At 39.1% G+C, this 24,766-nt stretch overlaps 1 pseudogene across 1 annotated transcript in view; it reads right to left on the reverse strand.

Annotated features, from left to right (window-relative positions):
* Positions 1–22,838, reverse strand: part of LOC114321823 (acyl-coenzyme A oxidase 4, peroxisomal-like) — a 47,453-nt pseudogene extending 24,615 nt beyond the window's left edge. Inside the window, exons 1-7 of the transcript XR_014363321.1 lie at positions 22,727–22,838; positions 22,297–22,403; positions 22,040–22,117; positions 21,832–21,955; positions 21,624–21,697; positions 21,456–21,515; positions 21,206–21,303 (exon numbers count right to left, since the gene is read on the reverse strand). The product of XR_014363321.1 is annotated as an acyl-coenzyme A oxidase 4, peroxisomal-like (transcript). The remainder of the gene's footprint in view (positions 1–21,205; positions 21,304–21,455; positions 21,516–21,623; positions 21,698–21,831; positions 21,956–22,039; positions 22,118–22,296; positions 22,404–22,726) is intronic.
* Positions 22,839–24,766: the final 1,928 nt, after the last annotated feature.

A 24,766-nucleotide genomic window follows, 5' to 3' on the forward strand; every position in this document is an offset into this window, starting at 1 on the left:
CTTCTGGGTTTTCGGCCTAGCGAGCCTCTCAAGGGTAAAAGTGTAGCTTGGCCCATGTCAAATGGTTCTGAGATCTCGAATCCGTCTGAATCCAAGAGAGTGGCTGCTGTTCGCTGACGATGTAGGAGTCCATCCCGTGGAGGCTGAATTTGCGCCTAGTGTTGTAGATCGGAACTCAATTTTTCTTCAGCAATACTTTCTTCTTTCTTCCCCTCTGGGATTTGGCATTCTTGCCGATCTTTGTTAGCTTGAGAAACATCCCAATTTTTTTTTGACTCTTCAAGTACATCTGACAGTTTTGCCCCTAGTTTGAGGGCTTTTGATCTAGCTTCGCAAGCTTCCTTTGAAAACACTTGATCTTCTTGATCTGACTTTTCTTTGCCCCTAGTTCGAGGGCTGCTTCGAATCTGGCCACACAGGCCTCACATTATGGTTGACCTTTGAACTTTCTGAGTCCGAGTTCGAGGTTTGAAAGCAAAGGGTTGAGTCTCGAGGCTGAGAGCGATCCTAGGCTACACAATCTCAAGAGCGATTCCACACAGGTCTTCGCAGGACCGCGCAAAACATTTTTTGAAATCTTTTAAGAAAGCGACTAGTCGCTTGCGCTGAAGACAATGTAGAACCAATCTGGATCAAGCCAGGATCCTTCTTAGTACTCACATTAACAAGCATGATCTCATTCATTAATGGCTTAGCACGCCTCTCTTTCTCTCAATTGATCAAATTTTTGCAAATCCCGAGGAATTCCTTCCTCTTTGTTTTCACCACAGTGTTAGAAAAAGTTTTAAAAACTTAGGTCAATGCAATGAGTTCAAGGCACAGAAAAGACACAGTTTTGGTCAAATACTGCCATCTCAATCAGAACTTCTGGCACAACTGGCACACGGCAGAAGCAAATACAAGAGCGTAAAAATCACCGCTGTTCCATTCAAATTTTTTGGTGTAACTGGCTCCAAGCCGGAACAGACTCAAAGCAAAACGAAAAGACAAACACAAAACAAAATGGTGATGCCTAAGGTAACACCCCCGGAATCACCCGACCTTTGTACAAAAGGACTGACTCGATACAACAAGACAGACCCTTAATCAAGAAGACTGACTCGAGACAATGAGACAAACTCAAAACAAAACTATAGAACTGACTCAACACCCAAGTCAGAAACTACAAAACTAGCATTCGCAAATGCTCAAAATAGTGCGTGACATACGCCACATCCGAGGTAAACCGCGCGCCGCCCGTAGGTGGTCGAACCCCTGATCACATACTTGCATTATCCTCGAAATCCACCAACTCGGTGGTGACAGACTTTGCCGAGCTTGGAGGGAGGATGACTTCATTGTCAATCAAATCTTGCACTTCGTGGCGAAGACGGAAGCAGTTGTCGGTGCTGTGACTGGTTTGTTGATGGTATGCACAGTACTGGGTACCATCATGCTTAGCTGGAAGGGGACTCGGGAGAGGCCGAGGCTCGAGGGGTTTGAGATGCCCTTTTTTGACGAGGATTTGAAGGGCCTTAGACAAAGGCATGTAGAGGGCATGGAAGACCCTGCGACCTCGGGGCAGATACTTCGAGGTTTGCTGACTTTTGCTGGACGCACTTGAAAAAAGGTCGGCAGGTGCTGCCTTGGCTCTCTGATCTTTTCCAGGTGCAGGGTTAGGATTGGAAGGAACTGTTCTGGTACGACGGTCTCCATCTCGATTTTTCATCTGCCTTAAACTGCTCTCGGCCTGAGTGGGGAAGATGTCATCCACAGTTTTTATAGCAACAGCGAGCACCTGCTGTTTATTCAATCCTCCGGCTTTCAAAGCCTCAACAGCCCACAGGAGTTGTTCGTAGGGATCGGTGTCGACCTTCATCTTGTTTTTACCACTCGCCTTGGCTTGGTAGAAGGTTTGAGTTGCTACATCAGAGTGGAGCCCCATTGTTGTCGACATGCCATTACCGGAACTTGGGATGGCTTCAGGTTGGCTAAGTTCGATTACAATTTGTCCCAGTAGTGGGGGCTCCTTCGGTATGAAGTTCCCGGCATACGATGTGGTTGGTAGCGGAGCCGACATTCCGTAGGCTAGATCAACCACGGATCTCTGAAGGTCGCCAATCATTCCCATCAACTCAAACGTAGTGGGCTCACGAGCTTGAAACAACTAGGGTGTCCAGATCGGGTGCGCGACAGGTGACCTAGGTGGGTGTGGTACTTCAACGTCGGTCTTACCCTGCAATGTGATTCCTTGGTCTAATGTAGCTGCCATAACCACAATTTCTTCCGAATTTTGCGTCATCACGAGTTTGCTGAACTGAACAGAGGTGATGTGACTGGTGACTGACGGATCAGATGGACCGGCGAGCCTTTTCCTGTCTTGCCTTAGCAAAGGAGAACACTGGTTGCTCTGAATCGAGTCTCTGAACTGAAAGAGAAAACATGCTGCATCTCAGCCCAATCGCACTAATACAGACATGAGCATAACTGAATAACTGCATTCGATCACTGATCACTGTTCCCAAAATTACTGCCCCCAAAACTGAATCTGATACCCACAGATATAACTGATTCCCAAAATAATGAACTGGTGCCCGTAGGCCTGATGCCCAAACTTGCAAACTAATACGTGCATTCCCTGTAGAGGCACACCCTAACAGCACATAGCAGGCAAATGAGAGCCAAAACACCCCTATGTTGGGGTAGGGTTTCCCTGTCCTATTTGTCAGGAGCTAGGGTTTCACTATGTACGCAGCGGTTTCAAACAACTTATATTGGGTAAGCAACCTGTCCTAGTTTGGGATGGTCACTATCGATCTGAATATGCACTAGGTTGAATGGTCAAAAAGGGTGCCCCAGTAAAACCGGGGTTTGTGTTCCCATACTGGCAGAGCCCACAACCGGTCAGCCTTATGGTCATGCCTTGACAAGACAAGCCTCCGGCAAACTGTTCAGGAATAGCAGATGGCAAACACGGTGTCCTAGGCGCACCAATGCAAATGCAATGCAAAGAAACACGTAAGTGCAGTTAAAACAAGATATCATGAGTTCGAGTCAAGTTCTCTAAATCCCCAGTGGAGTCGCCAGAAACTTTAGACGTCCCCGAACGCCCTAGGAGGATGAGTCCCGTTCTGTTCATTTGGGCTCACTACAAGTTCGGACTCTCAAATTGTCACGGTTCTAAATCTGAACCAAAGAGTCCAAATCCGGCAAATCGTTTTGAGAAAACAGATTTTGAAAGAAGTGCCAAACATGGACTACTTTGCCAGATAAAGAGTCGCCACCTAAATGTTTTATTTTGGAGAAATTTAGGAAACCCTGACTCGTTTGCCTAAGGCCACGTGTCCGTTATCACCAAAGTTGCCTCGGCTCAGGAACTTGGGTACGATTGGGGAAGGTCACTTCATGAGCACCCCCGCTCACCCGATCAAAGATCGGCCTCTACTAACCATGATATCTATTTTTGAAAATATTATGCGTTCTTATTCCGGTTATTAGCCTAGATTTACTATGTGATGCGCACAACATACAAGTATAGACTGGATTGACTGAATTGGAACAAAACGTTTCATGTTTGTTTATTTTGAAAATGGTTTGATGGTGTTACCCGCAAGTAGGCTAAGACGTGGATTTGCCACCCTCGGGTGGGCTTAGAAAACATGATTTTGCCACTATCTAGTGGGCTTTAAAACTCACAATTAATGAATTGTTCCAATTCAAATAACCCAACCTTCACCCACAGGCATTCAGGCAGTTATACCATATAAGCATATAGCCTCATGGTAAGCATGCTATCATAGCAGTCACTCACACGCATGCAAGGATGCTAAAGCATAAAACTTACCGAGTACTCCAAGCCAAAACAGAAGCTAATTAGAAATCCATGCATGATCCTAACTATACAGAAATGCCTAATGCAACACATGCAAAAATGCAACTATAGAAGGCTCGGCTATTCTAAAGATGGCATGCGAAATGCTACAACTAACAAGTATTCAACTTGGAATTGAAATATAATGCAGTTAGTATGATGCGCTGAGCCCGGTGCATGCAAAACAGATGAATGAATGCAAACATGCTATCATACTGTATGCTAATTGAAACATGCCCTAATCTAATCATCATAAGCAGGTAAATGAAAGGGAGAAAGACGTGGGGTTGGAAGACATACATCACACACACGCACACTTATTACAGTTGTGCGCTCACTCGGAGGGTCCGAATAAATAATATACAGTCCCGAATAAATAGAACAGTCCGAATAAGTACAAAATCCTAATTAATTAGCAAATTAATCTAGGAAAGCAGTAAATTGCACGCAAATTCGTGGACCACCTCAGCTCTGTTCCGAATGATGGATGATGCATGCTCGAGTTGCCTTGCGTAGAAATCCATTGCGATGCCACGGTTCGCCTCTATTTGTAATTGTTCTCGGGATACGTGCCAAGCTCCGGAAGGCTGCCGATTTCTGATTTGCTGCAACAAAGAGCAACAATGGGGCATGGAAAAGTATTTTCACATATGTATGCATGACTACTCTTCAGGAAGTGTAGTCCTCAATCCTCGTGCCACCAATCACGCATCTCAATGCATGATGGTCGAGGAGCCGATTTGCACGACTCAATATAAAATGAATACACATATGGACACAACAAGGCCTAAACTTCATCATGGGTAATCTGGAGTGTCGGCGACAGGGAATTGAGACACGTTCCGTCACTCGTAGTACGAAACGTCCCTCGTTTCCCGTGCTTGGGCTAACTCCTATCCCAAACACTATGCAATATGCATGATATGCATGAATGTAACCCTAACATGCAACCTAGCATACACAATGCTATGAAATGGCATACACAATGCATGATGTAACGAGGCATACACAATGCTCTAACATACAACCTAGCATACACAATGCTATGAAATGAAATGGCATACACCATGCACGATGGACTTACACAGACATAAGTGTACCTCAGCCACACTCACATCAGTAGCCATGAGATGAAAATGAGACTATCGAAATGCGTGCACACATGCACGCAAACCGAGGACCGAACCTAAGGCATAATATGCAACTCTAACAAGGCATGGCAAGGCATGAAATATGGTATACAAGCATGTAATTTCCAGCACTAAAATGTGATGCAAAATGGTCCCGAAACATGGCACCCGATGCATGGAATGGTCCCGAAACACAAAACTAGGCACATGCATTGACCTATAGCTCTACAAAGCATGCATTATTTGATCATGAAGCATGAAGACAGAACCAAGGCAGTCCCAAAACATGAACATTTCTAGTTAAAAGCATGGCCAAAAGATGCTAACAAGATGGACTAAAATAACATGCAACTTTGACTAGCAAACATGAGTTACATGGCATGTGCATGAAGCAGGTGAGAACTCATCAAACCAGCAAAAATCAGTGAATAAAAAATGCCAAAATATGCCAAAATATGCATGGAAATGCAGCCAACACATGCACAAACGAGGGGCTCCTTTGGAAGGGCATACAAGGGGTTATTAAGCACATACATCAAGGACACTTGGCATGGAAAAATTAACTCTGGAAATCAAATATGGTAGCCCTAAAACTCACCAAATTGGCCCTGAAATCAATCAACTAAGCATGCAAGATAGGGCCTCTTTGGAAGGCCAAAATGACCACCAAACAAGTCAAGGTGAGAGGGGGTCACCCCTCTCTGATTTTGGCTCTCAAAATAGTGTTCCATCCACTAAAAATCCACTGGATTTCAGTGGCTAGAAGGCCAAACAAAGCATGCAATTGGGGCTTAGGTGTAAGGCTCAAAACAAGGGACAATCAAGCATACACGGAAGCATGTGACCTTAAATAAAATAATTCCCTTAATAAAACATGAAGATGATATCAAAACAAGCCTTTTTCCAGTTTATAACAAGTCTAAAAAATGAACATAAATAGGGCTAATCTATCATTCAAAAATGGCCCTAAAAGAGAGAATAGAGACAAGGGACAACATCTGGCCCCAAACAGTGAATATCCCTTCAAAAAAGTTGAAGAGGGGCTCAAAATAAAGCACTTTATAGTTTACATCAAGTCTCAAAAATGAACAAAAGTGAGGCTAAATCAGCATGCAAGAAGAAGGCCTAAAAGAGGGATAAAGAGGCAAGTGGTAGAATCTGACCTCAAACAGAGAAGAGCCCTTCAACAAAGTTGAAGACGGGCTCAAAACAAGACATTTCACAGTTTATGACCAAGTCCAAAACAGCTCACAAATAAGCCTAAAATATCATGCAAAAATAGGCCTAAAAGAGAGTTTAAACACAAAGGGGGAGGAGGAGACCTCAAACAGAGAAAGACCCTTGATCAATCATGGAGAAGAGCTCGAAATTTGACTATTTCCAGTTTGGGTCGGAGCTCAAAAATGCAAGCAACAAAGGCTAAGAAAGCATGCAAAATAGAGCTAAAAGAGAGGGAAAAGAGACTTACCCTTGTAGCCTAAGTCTTCAACAACTTTTGGTCCAAGAAATGGTGCTCCTAGCCTTTGGAAATTAGCTTCAAAGGGCTGGAATGGAGGGTGGAGGTGTGGTGCTATGAGTGATAGTGTAAAGGGGGCAAGAACCTTAGGGTTTGAAGGGTTTGGAAGAGAGGGAGAGGGAGAGTTGTATGCAAGGCTCAAAACAATTTTTGTAACCCTCAAACATGAAGGAGAGGTGCTGGTTATATAGAAGAGGAGAGTGGAGGAATGGGGAGGAAAATCAAATTCAAATTTCTCTCCTAAAAGGCAGCCCCTCGGATACAAAATCTGGGGGAAAACGGAGGGTACAGCTGGAAGGCACTTGAAGAGAGGATTCTGGCCGGCCAGGTTCAAAAGGTTCAGGTGTCCGGTCGGCCACCCTCCTTGGCTGGTCGGCCAGGGGTCAAAAGGGTCAATGAAAATTGCTGGCCTCCCATCCCAAAAAGGTGGCCTCCCATGTGTGCACAACACAAATATGTGGTCAAAACCCAGAAAATGTGAACCAGAAGAGAGAAAAGCCAAATTTTTAGAGGGGATTCAAAAGGGTCAAGGACAATTACTGGCCGACCTATACATATTGGTGGCCTCCCAGGTGTGTACAACACAAATATGGGGTTCAGGGCTAAAGAAAGTGGCCTCGGGGTGGTCAACATTAACTTTTTAGTGAGGAAAACGGGCGACGGAGAGCGATGAAGAAATAAAGCTGGCTTTTCAGAATAGTTGCTGGCCTCGCACCCTTCTACGAGCTTCCTAACAATGAAAATAAGGTCTCCACCAAAAATGAACCAAAACGGATGCAAAACGGAGGTTCGGGGCCCCGAAATGGGCTGTTAAACACCGGAGGTGGCATTCGACCACGAAGTTGGTCTCTCGGACCACAGTGTCCCTAAAAAGGGAGGAAATAAGGTGTGCGCCAAAAATCGGAGCAAACGGAGGTGGTTAAGCGGTCCCGAACCTAGGCACACGGCCGACGACTCCGAAAAACCGGAAACCGGGCTCCAAACGGGAAAAATGGCCTACGACCACAAAACGTAGCCTACGGCCACTGAGAGATGGTCTACGAGACCTCTCCCTCCCTTCGGGAAGAGAAAACGGAGAAAACGGAGAAAACGGGACTCGGTTCGCAAACCGAGGCAAAGCAGAAAAGAGCCCCAAAGTCCGGAGGCAAGGCTCGCGGCCGAGACTCTGAAACCTCAGAACGAGCACAAAATGCAACATCACCGAGCGCTCAACTGGTAACCTCTGAGTCTAAAGGTCGGTCAAAAATAGGGTGTCTACACTAATTAAAGCTAAACTATTACAAAACAAATTAACGAATTATGCTAGCAAATTATTACAAATTATAAATTGGATCTATCTAATTAATTACACTAATGAATTAATTATAAAATTCTAATTCACTAACTAATTAATTACACTAATTAATTCATTATTAAATTCTAATGAACTAACTAATTAACTAAACTAATTAATTAATTATAAAATTCTAATTAACTAAACTAATTAATTACACTAATTAATTAATTATAAAATTCTAATTAAACTAACTAATTAATTATACTAAGTAATTATTTATAACATTCTAATGAACTAACTAATTAATTATATTAATTAATTATACTAATTAGTTAATTATAAAAGTCTAATGAACTAACTAATTAATTATACAACTTCTAATTAATTAATGAAATTCGAATTACCTACACTAATTACTAATTATCCTAATTACCTAAACTACTTCTTGACAGGTCATGCATGGAGAGAAGAGTTGCCGAAGCTGCTGTCATGGTGCTGCTGCCATGGTGAGGAAGGTGGTGGCGCCGGCGATCTTGAAGTTCTTTCCAACTCTGCTCTCTACCCATTTTCTCTCTAGCTGCTCTCTCTCAAAATATATGTTTTGCTTTTTGCCACACTTATGAACCTGGCGAATTGAAACCAGAGAGAGGGAGAGGTCGGTTTGGTGTGTGATAGGAGAGAGAGAGATGTTGATGCCGAGAGGGTTGTAAAGAGGAAGAGGGATAGTGTCATGCATGGAGAGAGAACAAAGCAAGTTTGGTCCTGCTTGTGTATTATCTGAGGATGTAATCTTGAGCAATCCAAACAGAGTTGCAGATGGGAAGTATCGAATTGGATTTGGCCGTTAAGGTTGAGATTAGAAGAGCATTAAACTGTTTGTGAATTCGCATGTGAAGCCACCCTCAGAGATGAGGAACCAGACAACGAATATAGAAGATGCCCTTTTTTCCCTTCTTCCTCTCTCTACCCCCTTTTCTCTGTAAAAAATAATATCTCTCCACTCTTGTTTTCTTTTTCTTTTTTCTCTTCAGAATCCACTGTCCATGTGCATTGGGCCCTTGACAAATAACGATTCATCACCATAAGTAAGGCACCATGTGCATTGGGCCCTTGACAAATAACGATTCATCACCATAAGTAAGGCAGAGCTTGTTAAAATTAATGCCATATTTACATTAGATACATTAGATATATTGTATGCATTGAGTTCATACATTCTTTGTATTCATGTATTTTTATATTCATGTATTTTATATTTATTAAGTACATTGTCTAGATTATATTCATGTACCTAATTAATTGCAAGGTTGTTTAGATTCATGAATCTTATTCATTGAACTTATGTATAACCTTCTCTATATAAAAAGATGTAAGTCTATGGGCAAAATATATGAATCAATAAGTGATAAAAATTCAATACAAAATATAGTTCATTCTAAAGAGAGTTTTATCAAAAGTTAACATAAGTGGTATCAAAGCTTTGGTTCGGTCAAGGGCAAGCTGGGCATAGAGATCGGATACGGGAAAACAAGCCCCGAAGAAGAACAAAGCGACGTCCATGGCGAATCCCAACAACCAAAATGTATCCACTCCTATCTTTAATGGTGAAAATTTTGATTTTTGGTATGTGAAAATGAGAACTATTTTTGTCTATACGGAGCTTTGGGATCTTGTTGAGAATGGGTTCGAGGAACCTGAAGATGAAGAAGCTTTGACAAATCCCCAAAAGAACCAATTAAAAGAGCAAAGGAAGAAGGATTCAAAGGCTCTCTCTTTTATTCAACAAGGAGTTTCAGAAGCAATCTTTTCAAGAATTATCAATGCAACAAAAGCGAATGAGGCATGGGATATTCTTCAGAAAGAGTATAGAGGCAACTTGAAGGTAAGAACCATCAAACTTCAGTCATTGAAAAGAGATTTTGAAAATTTAAAGATGAAGGATATGGAATTGTTGAAGGATTATTTTTCTAAAGTTATGGAACTTGTAAACCAAATGAAAATTTATGGGGATAATATTACTAATCAAAGAGTTGTTGAGAAAATTTTGATAAGTTTGCCGGAGAAATACAATCCCATTGTTGCTGTCATTGAAGAAACTAAAGATCTTGCTGATTTGAGTATTGAAGAATTGATGGGTTCAATTAAAGCATTTGAGCAAAGGTTGAGTAGGCAATCTGAAAAGTCAATTGAAAGTTCCTTTCAATCCAAGCTCAATGTTAGTACCTCTAATTCCCAAGGAAAAGGAAGAGGAGGAGGAAGAAATGCAACCGGAAGAGTAAGAAATGCAAGAGGAAGAGGAAGGACTAATTTTCAAAGAAAGGAAAATGAAGAATCCACTCAACAAAAGTGTGGAATTTGCAACCGAAGCAATCATATTGATAAAGATTGTTGGTTTCGAGGAAAGCCAAAATGTTACAATTGCAACAAATTTGGGCATCTCAAGAAGGATTGCCTAGTCAAGAGCACTCAACAAGCTAATTTTTCTGAGGAGCAAGAAAGTGAAGGGCACATGTTCTATGCTTGTCACAAGGCATCAGATTAAACCAAGGATGTATGGTTTCTCGATAGCGGATGTAGCAATCACATGACAGGAGATGAAAGCATTTTTGTAAAAATGGATGCTTCCTCTAGTCCTCAAGTAAAAATGGGGAATGGTGCCTTAGTCCAAACAAAAGGAAAAGGTACTATTGCTGTAGAAACCAAGATGGGTACAAGATTCATTTCCGATGTCCTCTTAGTTCCAGACTTGGAGCAAAATTTGCTAAGTGTTGGACAACTTATGGAGCATGGATATCTTGTTCACTTTGAAGACGAATTTTGCAAATTTTTTGACAAAGGGGGGAAAAGCCAAGTTGTAGCACAAATCAAGATGGAGAAGAATAGAAGTTTTCCTCTCATTTTTTGGTATAGCAAAAATGCGGCTTTGAAGATGGATGTGATTAATAATTCATGGCTTTGGCATAGAAGATTTGGACACTTGAATTTTCAAAGCTTGAAGCATCTACAACAAAACAATATGGTTTTTGGGTTGCCAACCATTCATGAAGTGCAACATATTTGTGAAGGTTGTGCACTTGGAAAGCATCACCGGAAGTCATTTCCAAAGGAGAAAACATGGAGAGCTAAAGCACCATTGGAGCTTGTCCATACCGATGTGTGCGGACCTATGGATACACCAACTCATGGAGGTAACAAATACTTTATTATCTTTGTTGATGATTTTACTAGAATGAATTGGGTGTATTTCATGAGACAAAAGAGTGAAGTTTTCTCTATCTTCAAGAAATTTCAAAATCTTGTTGAAAGACAAAGTGGTTGTTTGATGAAAGTATTAAGAAGTGATAAAGGCGGAGAATACAACTCAAATGAGTTTATGAAATTTTGTGAAGATATTGGAATGGAAAGGCAATTGACTGTTTGGTACACTCCACAACAAAATGGTGTGGCGGAAAGAAAGAATAGAACCATAGAGGAGATGTCCAAGTCTATGCTACATGAGAAGGGGCTACCCAAAACTTTTTGGGGTGAGGCCGTGTATACATCTGTTTACTTGATGAATAGATGTCCTACAAAAGCTCTTAAGGACAAAACTCCATTTGAAGCTTGGAGTGGAAGGAAACCATCGGTGAATCACTTGAAGGTGTTTGATTCCATTTGTTATGCTCATGTTCCAAAAGAAGTAAGGCACAAGCTTGATGAATATAGTAAGAAATGCATCTTTGTGGGTTATAGCTCGAAATCCAAAGGCTATAGACTCTTCAATTTGGATCAAAAGAATGTGATTATTTGTAGAGATGTTCTCTTTGATGAGAAGGCGTCTTTTGATTGGAAGGAAAAGAAAGTTCAAGATCAAAGCATTGCTTTCAATGAAGAATCAGAAAGTCTACAAGTTGAAGATGTTGCAACTCTTGAATCTCCACAAAGATTGTCACCAATTGCTAGTTCACAATCTTCTCCAAGTTCAAGTTCAAGTTCAAGTTCTTCATCTCCAAGTTCAACTCCAAGAAATATTAGGAGTCTTAGTGATGTGTATGCAAGATGCAATTTATGCATTGTTGAACCTGAAAATTTTGAAGAGGCAATTAGAGATGAAGCATGGAAGAAAGCAATGGAAGATGAAATTCATGTGATTGAGAAGAACAAGACTTGGGAGTTAGTGGAGAAACCGAAAGAAAAAGAAATAATTGGAGTGAAGTGGATTTTCAAAACAAAGTTCAATCCGGATGGCTCGATTCAAAAGAACAAAGCAAGACTTGTGGCAAAAGGGTATTCACAACAACCTGGAATTGATTTCCAAGAAACTTTTGCTCATGTGGCTCGACTTGATACAATTAGAGCTATCATTGCTTTGGCGGCTTAAAAGGGTTGGTTCTTGCACCAACTTGATGCAAAGTCAGCATTTTTTAATGGGAAATTAGAAGAAGAAGTGTATGTTGATCAACCTCAAGGCTTTGTTGTCAAAGGCAAAGAAGATAAAGTGTACAAGTTGAAGAAGGCTTTATATGGCCTAAAGCAAGCACCCCGGGCATGGTATAGTGAAATTGATGTTTACTTCAATGAAAAGGGTTTTCAAAGAAGCAAAACTGAGCCAACTTTGTACATCAAGAGGCAAGGTACAACCGGTATTTTCATTGTTTCACTTTATGTTGATGATTTGGTTTTTACCGGTAGTGATGAAAAATTGATTGAAGATTTTAAAAGGGAGATGATGAAGAAATATGAAATGAGTGATTTGGGTCTATTGCATCATTTTTTAGGCATTGAAATTTACCAAAACAATGGTGGTGTTTTTATTTTCCAAAAGAAGTATGCTCAAACACTTCTTGAGAAATTTAAAATGAAGAATTGCAAAGCAGTTGCTACTCCCTTGATTGTGAATGAAAAGTTGTCAAAAGAAGATGGAAGCAAAAAAGCTGAAGCATCTTGTTATAGAAGTTTGGTTGGTAGTTTGTTGTACTTAACTGCTACAAGACCGGACATCATGTATGCTACAAGTTTATTGTCTTGGTTCATGCACAGTCCAAGCCAAATTCATTTTGGGGTTGCAAAAAGAGTGTTGAGATACATTCAAGGTACACTTGATTATGGAATTTTTTATGAGAAATTTCTTGATGCAAAGTTAATTGAATTTTGTGATAGTGATTGGGCCGGATGTGCTGATGATATGAGAAGCACTTCTGGGTATGCATTTTCTCTTGGATTGTAACGCCCTCAAAATGATACATAATACCCAACATTTCAGACATGCATTGATACAAAAGAAATCAACTATTTCTATTTATCAGAGTAATTCTTACAACTGTATTACATGTTAACAACAAAAGCAAGTGCCCTATGGGCTTACAGCTTTCCAAGCTAACACTTGGTTACAAAAAAGAAGAGTGCTAACTCAATACATATTAAGCCCTTGGCTGGAATTTACATGTAATACATCAAAATAAACAAAAGAAAGAGTCTCCAACTCTCATTATCATCCAAGCTACGTCCTTGGAGGTGGCATACTACCTGTACCTAAAAATAATGTCCCATAAAGGGTGAGCCAACGCCCAGTAGAGATATGCTAAACATAGTATGAGTAATAATTAAGACATTAGCAATTGATAAATATTTAATTTCCATAAACCAATTCATAACCCATTTCCATTTCACTTCAGTTTCCATTTCATATCAATTTCGCAATTTACATCAACGGCTCAGAACCTGGCCAACCACTTATATGAGACAATGACTCATATCAAACTTTTCCCCATCTTTACAATAGATAAACACACAAGTTGTATCAACATCTCGACAGATAAGCATACAAGCTATGTCTACATTTCAACAGATATGCATATTAGTCATATCAACACTTCTAATGACAAGCATATGAGCTATATCAACACATTGTCTGACAAGCATATGAGCTGTATCAGTGGAGTCCATCCCCTATCTCCTCCCAAACAACATCCGGTTTAGAGGTCCATCCCCTATCTTCCCCTAAACCGTGGAGTACATCCCCTATCTCCTCCCCCACACACAATGCATATATACACAAAGGTCATATACACAATCAATCAATACATAATGTTAATGTATTCTATCAACCGTCATATTCTATGACATATCCAATTGATTAGTTTTAGTTTGCCTAATCATCATGCATTGTCTACAACAATCAAAACTACCCCCCACCAGTAACCCAAGCAATTATTTCTAAACAGATAATAAAAGCTCCAACAGATAAAAATATCAATGTTTTCAAAAAAATGAGCGATTTATAAATCTAACTCCATCATTTCACAACATAATGAGCCAATTTCATTATTTCCAACTCAATTCCATAAGTTCACAATTTTCCCAAATTAATTATACCAATTAATTTTAAACAACAAATTAGGGCCTTTGCCCCCAACTCTCGATGTTAACCCAAAGGTTCCGATATCACCAACCAATAACTATATCATCATCTTGAAACCCAAATTACATATTATGAACCCAAAATCACAAAACCCTCTTTAACACATTTTGAAACCCTAAGTCCCAAAATCAACCATTTAAACAATAGGCTCAAAATCTAGGTTAAAACCCATAAGAGTGAGTAGGAATCCCTACCTCAAAAGATGAGACCCAACGAGGAAGATGGTGAAAACGAAGTTGCTCCAAACCACGAGTTTCTCAGATCAAAAGATAGCCCTCGACGATCAACAACCTTTTTGCAAAGGCCAAAGGTGAGGAAAACACCCTAGCTAGATCAATATCTAGAGAGAAGGCAAGGTTTTAGAGAGAGAGGTTCTCAAATGGCCTTTTCGGAAAAGTAAGAGAGAGAAAGGGTGAGAAAAAGTGATTTAAAACTGCCCCACAGTTAACTGATATACGACATTCCCGCTCGAACGGAAAACACAACGCTCGAGCGTCAAGAACAAAAACTAGGTCTGCTCGAGCGCAAAAAGTCCCGCTCGAGCGCTAAGACACAAGAATAAAGCACATCCGCTCGAGCGCGAAAACCAGTCCGCTCGAGCGTAGATTTCCCCCTCCCAAAACATACACCAAAAAGTACTACCCGCTCGAGCGCCATAATACCCGCTCGAGTGCTACCGCTCGAGCACAAAAATCACACCTGCAGAAGTTTTGCAGGGACACGAAAAACTGGAAGTATGCAATATCCGCTCGAGCGCAAAAAGACCCGCTCGAGCGAGACGACCAAAAACCTGGCAACAAGATTTCAGACGAAGGTTCAATCCACCTGTTCAAAACAAGCCCGACACATCCTATAACTCAAACAAGCGGAATTAAAGGATGCCAACCAGATAGATACAACTACCAACTTCACGGATCCGAGTCCGGAATACAACAGAACAGTAAAGGGACAACCGGGATCGCTATATGGATCGGGCGTAATTTCATGGTCATCCAAGAAACAACAAACTGTGGCACAATCATCTGCTGAAGCCAAATATATTTCAGCATCATTGGCAACTACACAAGCAATTTGGCTAAGAAGAATTTTGGATGATTTTGGTGAGAAACAAGGTGAAGCTACTCCAATTATGTGTGATAATAAGTCTGCTATTGCTATGGCAAAGAATCCCATCTACCATTCTCGTACCAAACACATTGCTATCAAACATCATTTCATTAGAGAAGCTGTGGAAGATGATGAGATTCAAATCAAGTATTGCAAGACTAAAGATCAAGTTACGGACATCTTCACCAAAGCTCTACCAAGGGACAAATTTGAATTTTTTAGAGAAATGTTGGGTGCCACACAATATGGCATTAAGGAGGAATGTTAAAATTAATGCCATATTTACATTAGATACATCGGATACATTGCATGCATTGAGTTCATACATTCTTTGTATTCATGTATTTTTATATTCATGTATTTTATATTTATTAAGTACATTGTCTAGATTATATTCATGTACCTAATTAATTGCAAGGTTGTTTAGGTTCATGGACCTTATTCATTGAACTTATGTATAAACTTCTCTATATAAAAGGATGTAAGCCTATGGGCAAAATATATGAATCAATAAGTGATAAAAATTCAATACAAAATATAGTTCATTCTAAAGAGAGTTTTATCAAAAGCTAACAGAGCTGACCCTTTTGAGTTACATACATAATATGCTTTGTCCCCACTTTTGTTGTTCTTTTTTATTTTATTTTTTTAAAATCAACCTGCAGAGCCAGAGAGAGCCCATGCATGTGTATCTTTTTTTAGCTCAAAGCAAAGATGCTTTGTCCCCTCTTCCTCTTTTTTTTCTCACCCACGAGGCCACTCCCTATTTTCTTATCACCTACGAGACCACTCACATGAACCACACCCACTATCTCTTAAAATAATTTATCATTTTTGCCACCCAAAACCTCATCATAATATATTCTATCTATATTTTAATATATAAACATATACATATATACATATATATATATATATAAATTGAATTCAATTTCTTTTTTTTTTGTTTATTATTATTTTCTTTTTTTTTTAATTTTGTTTTTATTATTTTCTATTTCTAAAATACACCACCTCAAAAATGTACACACATATCAAATTATATAAAAATATATAAAATTATAAAATACTACAAAGTAGTAAACTATATGATATAAACTAATTTGGCCAAAATGGGTGAGGTTTGGGATTAAAATTTCAATTTGATTTTTCTAGTGAGGATGTTCATTACATGGCATATTCTAATTTTCATCATGAGATTTTCAAAAGAAAGTGCCCAAGTCTTAGGGTTGGTCAAAATGACGTGTCTACAGTTTTGGGAGAGCTGAACCAATTTTGGAGGGTTTTATAGATACCGATATGACAGGTGATCTTGATGGTAGAAAGTCCACATAAGGATTTTTATTCACCTTTGTAGGGGGAGCTGTTTTATGGCAGTCTAAATTATAAAAGTGTATTGCTTTATCTACAACAGAGGTATAGTACATTGTTGCTGCATATGCTGGAAAGGAAATGTTGTGGTTAAAGCGGTTTCTTCAAGAATTGGGTCTACAACAGGAAGAGTACAAGGAACATTGTAATAGTCAGAGTGCAATTGATCTGAGAAATAATTTCATATACCATTCACATACAGAGCATATTGATGTTCGATATCATTGGATACGAGAAGTGATGGAAAAGCAGCTGATGAAGCTAGTGAAGATTCACATGGACAAGAATCCTTCTAACATAATGACCAAGGTTGTCACCAGAGACAAACTAGAAGTTTGCAAGAATCTGACCGGGATGAACTTCAAGTAAGAAGTCAGTTATTAATATGGGCGTGGAGGGGGAGAATTGTTAGCTCTAGCCTACATGGAGGAGTAGTTGGAGGTTGGCTCAAAGTCAAGAAGTAGGAGGGGAGATGGCAGGTGGCAGCCCTCCCATTTACTTCTCTTCATTGACTTTGTTCCCTCTCATTTGTGTACAAAATTGAGGTGAGGAGGAAATGATGAAACACAACACAATCAGAGCAAGAGAGAATCCGAGAGAGTGTGTGTAAATCTATAGAAAGTAATGATAAACTTCTTATGCAATTGTTCCAGCACAACCTAATGGGGCCTGCACTTCAATGGTTTGCCAGACTGGAAATGCACCAAATCCAATCTTGGATGGAATTGGCTCATGCCTTTATCAAGAATACAAGCACAATTGTGATTTGTGCATTGATTGCAACTCATTCATGAGAATGACTAAGAAATCGGAAGAATCTTTCACAGATCACGCCCTCAGATGGAGAGAAGCAAGTACATAAGTGAACCCAACATTATCAAAATCAAAATATGTCTCACTTTTTATCTTAGCATGCAAAGGGATCTATTTTGATAAGCTTTGTGCCAGTATCAGCAAAAGCTTTGCGGAAGTCATGATTCAAGGTGAGTTTATTCAAGACAGAATAAAGACAGGACGTCTTATAGATCCCTACGCCAAAAATGGAGAAGTTCTTGCATCCTCATCTAATAAAAGACCCTTGGAAAACAAACCCGAATAGGGGGAATTTTCTCTATTTCTTCATATCAATATGTAATAACCCACATTCATGTCTTAGTCATGTTCATGTACATTTGCATGATTTTGTCTTGTTAAGCTTGCATTTACAGACTTGGACTTGTTTTGCCTAAGTAAAGGTACCTGTCTTGTTTTGTGCTTATGTGATTTGCCTAAGTGTTGTATGCATGTTTTGTTCCTTCCTTGCTATGTCAAGCCTAAGTCATGCCAAGCCTAGGTGATGTTAAGCCTAAGTCATGCCAAGCCTAAGACATGCCAAGCCTAGATCATGCCAAGCCTAGGTCATGCCAACACCTAGGATCATCTTAGAACCACTTTGGTGACCTCCACCATCACCTAGGCATATAGGCCGAGATGTGCATCATCTAGGCGTCCTAGACCCTTGATCCTTGCACCTGGTGATCTTGTTCCGGGACTGGAATGACCTAGACCGAGGTGTGGCATATCTAGGCCGAGGTGTGGCACAGCTAGGTCAAGTGTTATCCCTCCTAGCCGAGGTCATTGGAACCTTACTTGCCGAAGCCTATGTCCTTAGCCGAGATCATTACTTGCCGGAGTGCCCTTGCTATCTAGCTTGTTGAGTACACTTTGTCATAGTTTTGTCTTTTCACTCAGCCACCTTTTTGAGAAGAACCAACCAATCGTTGCCATGTGTCCCGGCTGAGTGTTAAGTCAGCCGGCAGACCTAGAAATGTATCATTTGCTATATCCTTGTCTTAGAAGAGAGAGAAGCTCTAGGAAGAGGAAGAGGAATTCTAGAGAGAGGTAGATTTCCAAGCTTGATCCCTAGAGATCGAACCGTTAGATCTGTGTTTTAAGGTTAGATTCGTGATCTACTCTACTTATTCTTTAGGTTGGTCTAATCGCATTGCATGATCTAGCATGTTTCATGAACCATGCATTGCTTTGAAGTTCGATTTTAGAAAGAGAAAGTGATATTCATGTGTTCTTGAGGAAAAACCATGTTTTAATTCGAAAGTTTGTATCAATGTGCATGTTTTCGTGTTTGTTTTCATATGTTCTTCAAGTATGGGTACCAAGGTCCATGTTTTCGAACTCATAGCATGAAATCACAGATCTTGTAATAACAAGTTATGATTTTAGCATTCATGTTCTTCATGCTCATGTTCTTCAAGGAGGAAACCCAGATTTCCAGGCTTCATTTCCCTAGGTGTGATCACCGAGACCACTCTTGCCTAGATCACACACCTTGGTCTACCTTGCATGATCACTTGCACGTAGTTTATCTTGCATGCACACCTAGGCCGACCATGGTACACCCATGCCGGCACCTTGTAACACCTCGGCAGGCAGCTGCATACTGAAGCCTAGGTAACCACACCTCGGCCAAGAGGTGTGGGACCTCGGCCAAGACCTCCCGAGTTCACCCAGTTAGGTCGTTTTAGCCTAGATCATCTCTGTGCATCCATTCTAGGACCTGGTTGGTACTCAGCATGTTTTCCCTAGATGTTTTCCAGCATGTTTTCCCTAGATGTTTCCAGCATGTTTTCCCTAGATGTTTTCCAACATGTTTTCCCTAGATGTTTTCCAGCATGTTTTCCCTAGATCATTTGCATTCATGTGAAGCTTGTTTTTAAGAGTGCATTCAATAAACTTTGCCATGTGTTTGTAGGACTTGGACCTTTGCCTTGATCCCGACGACCCAAGAACTATGTGAGTGGTATTTTTAATAAAGATATGCTCTTAAGGTTTTGATAAAGCTTTGCCTTGTTTTGATAAAAGTATTTCTTAAGCATGAATGATATCCCTATTTTATGTATCAAGTATAAGCTTTGTTTTGAATGGCAAGTTATCAAGTGAGCTTTGTTTTGATGTCAAACTTTGAAAGTCCGTACGTGCCAGGGAACTTTAAGCATTTGTGGCACAAGTCCGTACGTGCTAAGGGACTATAAGCATTAGTAGCACACATGTGAAGCCCGTACGTGCTAAGGGACTATAAGCATTAGTAGCACACATGTGAAGTTCGTACGTGCTAAGGGACTATAAGCATTAGTAGCACACATGTGAAGTCCGTACGCGCCAGGGGACTCTAAGCTTTCGTGGCACCTTTGTTTGTTTTGTCCGGAATGTTGTCACCCCATGTTTTAAGATTTGACGCATGTTAAGTATGTAAGTTTTGTAAGATCAAGTTTGATGAACAAGATTTATCTCATATTTTGTACAAGCTATGATAAGTATGGTTTTGACAAAGATATATTATGTATTGTTTTGAAAGACCTCGGGAATCATTCATTTAACCCCTTTATTACTTATACCATTCACTGAGTATCCAAGCTCACCCTCCCTATGTATATATGTAAGTAACAAGCAAGAAGTCGGCTAGGCCGAGATGTGTGTTTTGCAAGATGTTTTGGATGCATGTTATGTCGGCAATATTTACGTCGGCAAACCTTGAGGCTTATGTATTTTGAACATGTCGGCTTGAAAAGCCTTTTAGTCAAGATGTAATATGCATTTTATTTTGCTTATATTCAAGTTGTAAAGCTATGTAAAGATGTATGCCATTTCATTTGACTTATGCACAGCTCTTATGGACTAATTAGATTTGTATATATTGCTTCCGCACATGTTAGCCCCATATGTAATACTCTGATTGTGTGTGAATTTTTGATAGTTGGCCTTCGGTAATCTCGGATTACTGGCCATCACGGCACCATTCTACTAGGGGCGGAATGGGGTCGTGACACAATAACAACTCTCCATATCGAATGCAATATCTTAGGCTAGTGCAGTAGTATTCCCAATATCCCTCCAGTCAAGTGTTGCCTTTACAATCACAATATCAACTCCCATTAGCTATACCGCCACTGCAAGTTCATGCCTTAGCAACTAGAACAGACACTACTCTTGCACAAATGACATAACCAACAAATCAACAATGAGCAAACAATTGTTGGAATAAACAATTCACTACATTGGCAATCCCCATAGCTGAAGCCTTCAAGCGGCTATGGGCAGCAGGACAAGTAACTCCAATTCTAGCTCGACCATCACCAACTCCGCTTTTGAGAGGGTTTGACCCAAATCTCTAATGTACCTATCACTCTGGCTAGACAAGACATGATACTGAGCAATGTTTTTCCTTGCGACACTGCAGCTCGACTTTTTCACTCCCTCTTTTGGAGGTTCGAAATAATAAGCCCTACAGTTTGGACTCCTACGATTCTGAATCTAATCTCACAAGTGCAATGTGAAATTGATAAACAACAAAGAGTCCAAGTGTGAGTTCTGTATTCTCCCTCTGAGAAATTCTATAGTGAAATCTCTTCGTTGACGTAGGCAATTGCCGAACCACATAAATATCTTGTGTCTTTTCTGTGTGTGATTGATTTCTGAATGTTCTTAATCTGAACACATCCATCCTTAATGCTACACATCTTCATAATAGTATCGATATGACAACTGCACATAGATGGCTTACCCATTTATCTGTTTTGTTGTTGTGTTCCTAGCAAAAATAACTAACACATCTGCAAAAGTGTTGTTTCCTATCCAGTGCTTTTGACCTTCAAGTGTAACCTGATTATCCCAAAAAATAAAAGGCACAGCACGTGTATAAGATGCCAAGAAGGTGTTATAGACAGTAAACAGAATTTGGTAACTAAAAGCAAAAAAGAAGCATGATCAGCTCTACAAGATTAATAATTGTATAAAGGTTTAAGGTGCTGGACCTTTGTCGCTGTTGTTTTTAGAGAACTTGCATCACTTCCATAGCTAGGTTCAGTCAAACCCTGTCGTGTGAATAAAAGATCAGAGTCACATGCTTGCAGCAGAGACAGCTACTGATGTAATATTAGGAATCTAGACACATGTTAAAACAAAAAAATACAAATCCTTACCCAAGAACCTATAGTTTTTAATTGTGCTAGTGAAGGTAAATATTTCTGCTTCTGTGTTTCAGATTCTGCTAGTGCTGTTGTTGATAAACCAAGAAAGTATCAGAGACCTCATCATCCATCATCCATTAGCATACGACTACGGAAAACTGTAATCTCTAACAACAAAACACTAGAGGGAAAAGTAAAAAAAAAAAAAACAAGAACTTACCGATAGTTTTCATTGCTGAAGAAGAATGCACCACAAAAAAAAGAGAGAAGCTTGCATCAACTCTGGCAATTTCTGCCATGGTTATGGCACTTGCTGTAATGGAGTGACCTGGACACCCATAACCCTTGAAGAAAAAAACTAATTGAACTTCCCACATACCAATATAACAAGCTCAATAAGATAGATCAAAGCAAAATGCATGAAGTACCTTAATTGAGCCACCAGCAATACCTAGGGCAGCAAGCTTTGGAAGAACATCAAATGGAAATTCTGCTTTCTCCCAGTACTGAAAAGCAAAAAAAGAGAATTTTGTATAGTCAAGAGTTTAAAATAATAAAATAAAGGGCCATAAGCATGTGTAAGGCTTAATATACACAGGAAAACATATACAACCATCATCTATCAGACAAACCAACAAAGTTATACAACACCTGCAGACAAGTTGGGCATGTAACAAGAAAATACCTTCACCATTATTGGAGCTATTTCTTTTTCCATATACTCTGTTACTTTCATCCTGATGGACTGTTCTTCAGGAGTCAATAGGTCATCAAACTGAAAATAGTCCGAAGCTGTAATTATAGGAGTTCAAGGTAATTAGTACAAAGACTGTGGCATTGTAAGGAATCCAATAAACAACTTTTAGTTTTCAGACAGAAAGCATATATGTTTTGATTTTGAGAGCAAAAACAATTAGCAACACAGTGCAAAAGTTCTGCATGTATTGAAATAGGCCTTAGAATAAAGACTATTGGTTATAATTTCAAACATGCATCAGCATAATATCAACATATGTATGTATGCAAGTACTTAAAAAAACATACACCCAACCTTAAACAAAACAACAAAATATACCATAAATCTCTATAAGAATAAAATTTATCAATCTTATTACAAGGAGGAAAGATGGATGCCAGAGTCGCTTAGGGGAATGCAATGGAAGCATCCAATGCTGGTAAGTTGAAATAAGAGCTCTTTGGCTCGTTGTGTTGCTCATCTGCATTCATTGAAGCCAAGTCTTTCAATCAAATGAACTGCGAAATCACGATTAAAGTAGAAGATGATTTCACTACCTACAAAGAAGAATACAAAACTTAAGCAGCTTGTGAAAGCCATTAAAAAGCAGAGGATGGGAGAAGCCAATACAAATTTTGCCACACATTTTGGCAGAATTCTACTTAATTCAAACCTGATAATTCGCCAAAATAATTATCCTAGAAAACCCAGAATTGACATGCCAAACAAACTAGTAGTTAATTAGTAAAGAAACTCTTTTGTTGTGATTTGTTTTGCAACTACAAAACAGAGTAAAACTGGAGATCAACTTACAACTAATTTCATTCTCTTACATGTACTAAAAGTAACATATTTAGGTGAGAGGAGTATGAAAAAGCGGTTTGTAATCTGTAATTTAAATCATCAAGTTTCACTTATAAAATATAGTAAGCCCCACACATTTGGCATAATTACACTTGACTCCTATAGGTTTTTATTCATATAACACTTTTGTTCCTTTTTCGTGAGAAATTCATTAGTCGTATGATTGAAGAAAAAAATAATATTATCATTTCTTTTACATTAAAATATTTATTTTACCTTGTATATCTGTTTCTGCATACCATCTGCATTAATTTTGATTTAATAAAAAAGAAGTCAGTGCAATTATATCAAAATTACATGACTTATTATATTTTTTTCAAATATCAAGAAAAGACCATGTAATTTACCCTTTATATATCGATCTAATTGTCTGGGGTCGAGAGAGAGAGTGTTACCTTGAAATCCATTGTAGATCTCATTTTGTAATGGCTTAAGTTTTTCTTTTTCTTTTTTATTTTTATTTTTAAAGTAGTGGCTAGGAATGGTCACGGGGCAAGTTTGCCATTCCCCATTCCCGTCTCTACCGACAAACTCCACCACTGCCCTCGTCCCCGCCCCACCCCCACTACGGATAAAATTTTTCAACCCCACCCACGGCCTCGCAGATACCCGATACCCCAGATATCCGACCATATTTCAAATAGTCAAAAAAATTAAGAACGATTTAAATTCCTAGAACGCTAAATAATTTTTTTATTTTCATGTATATAAATGGCAAAATTTTTGAGATTATAATTTATATACATTTAAACAAAATTATAGACTTTTAATATTATTTTCTTATATCTAATTATATATTATATATATATACACACATATATTATTTATTTATATATTATTAATTATATCAGGTCGAGTTCGGATCGGGGGACGCGATATCCGCCCCTACCCCACCCGTTGCCACCCCATATAAGTGTCGAGACGGGTAAAATTCGGCCCATTCAGACAAGTATAAGTACTTCTCGCGAATCAAATTTAAATAGCCGTCCGTAGTAGTGGCGACTTAACAGTAACAATTTGAGGTCTCCATTAATTAGACTTTCACTTTATTTAACAAATGTAGATTTGGATTCAAATGGTTTCAATTTGATTGAAGATTCAACCCAGAGATTGTTAACTCTCAACTAATCCAACTATCCAAGCAAATCTTCAGCGAAAATCAAAAGAAAATACTTTTTTCGTCTCAAAATATTAATTTCTTATTTTATTTCTTATTATCCAAAATATTAGTTTATTTTCAAAATCAAAACTAAAATAATAATACAAAATACAAAATATAAATGATAATTATGACAATACAAAATACAATATAAATATTAATCTCTTATTTTGTCATTCTTTTAAATTTATTAACAATACAAAAATAAATATGAGATTCAAACTTGTTCTTTCTTAGAAATCCTAGGAGCGCCTCATCACTTTCCAAAAAGTCCTTGTATCAACTTGTATGTATCCCTAGTGAGGAGCATGCACGACAATCTACTAATTTATGAAAATAAAAAAAGTTAGTATATTAGTAAAAGAAAATTTATATATATATATATATATCAAAACA

This window comes from Camellia sinensis, chromosome 3 (assembly GCF_055761805.1).
Source record: "Camellia sinensis isolate YWXY chromosome 3, ASM5576180v1, whole genome shotgun sequence".
Lineage (NCBI taxonomy): Eukaryota > Viridiplantae > Streptophyta > Magnoliopsida > Ericales > Theaceae > Camellia > Camellia sinensis.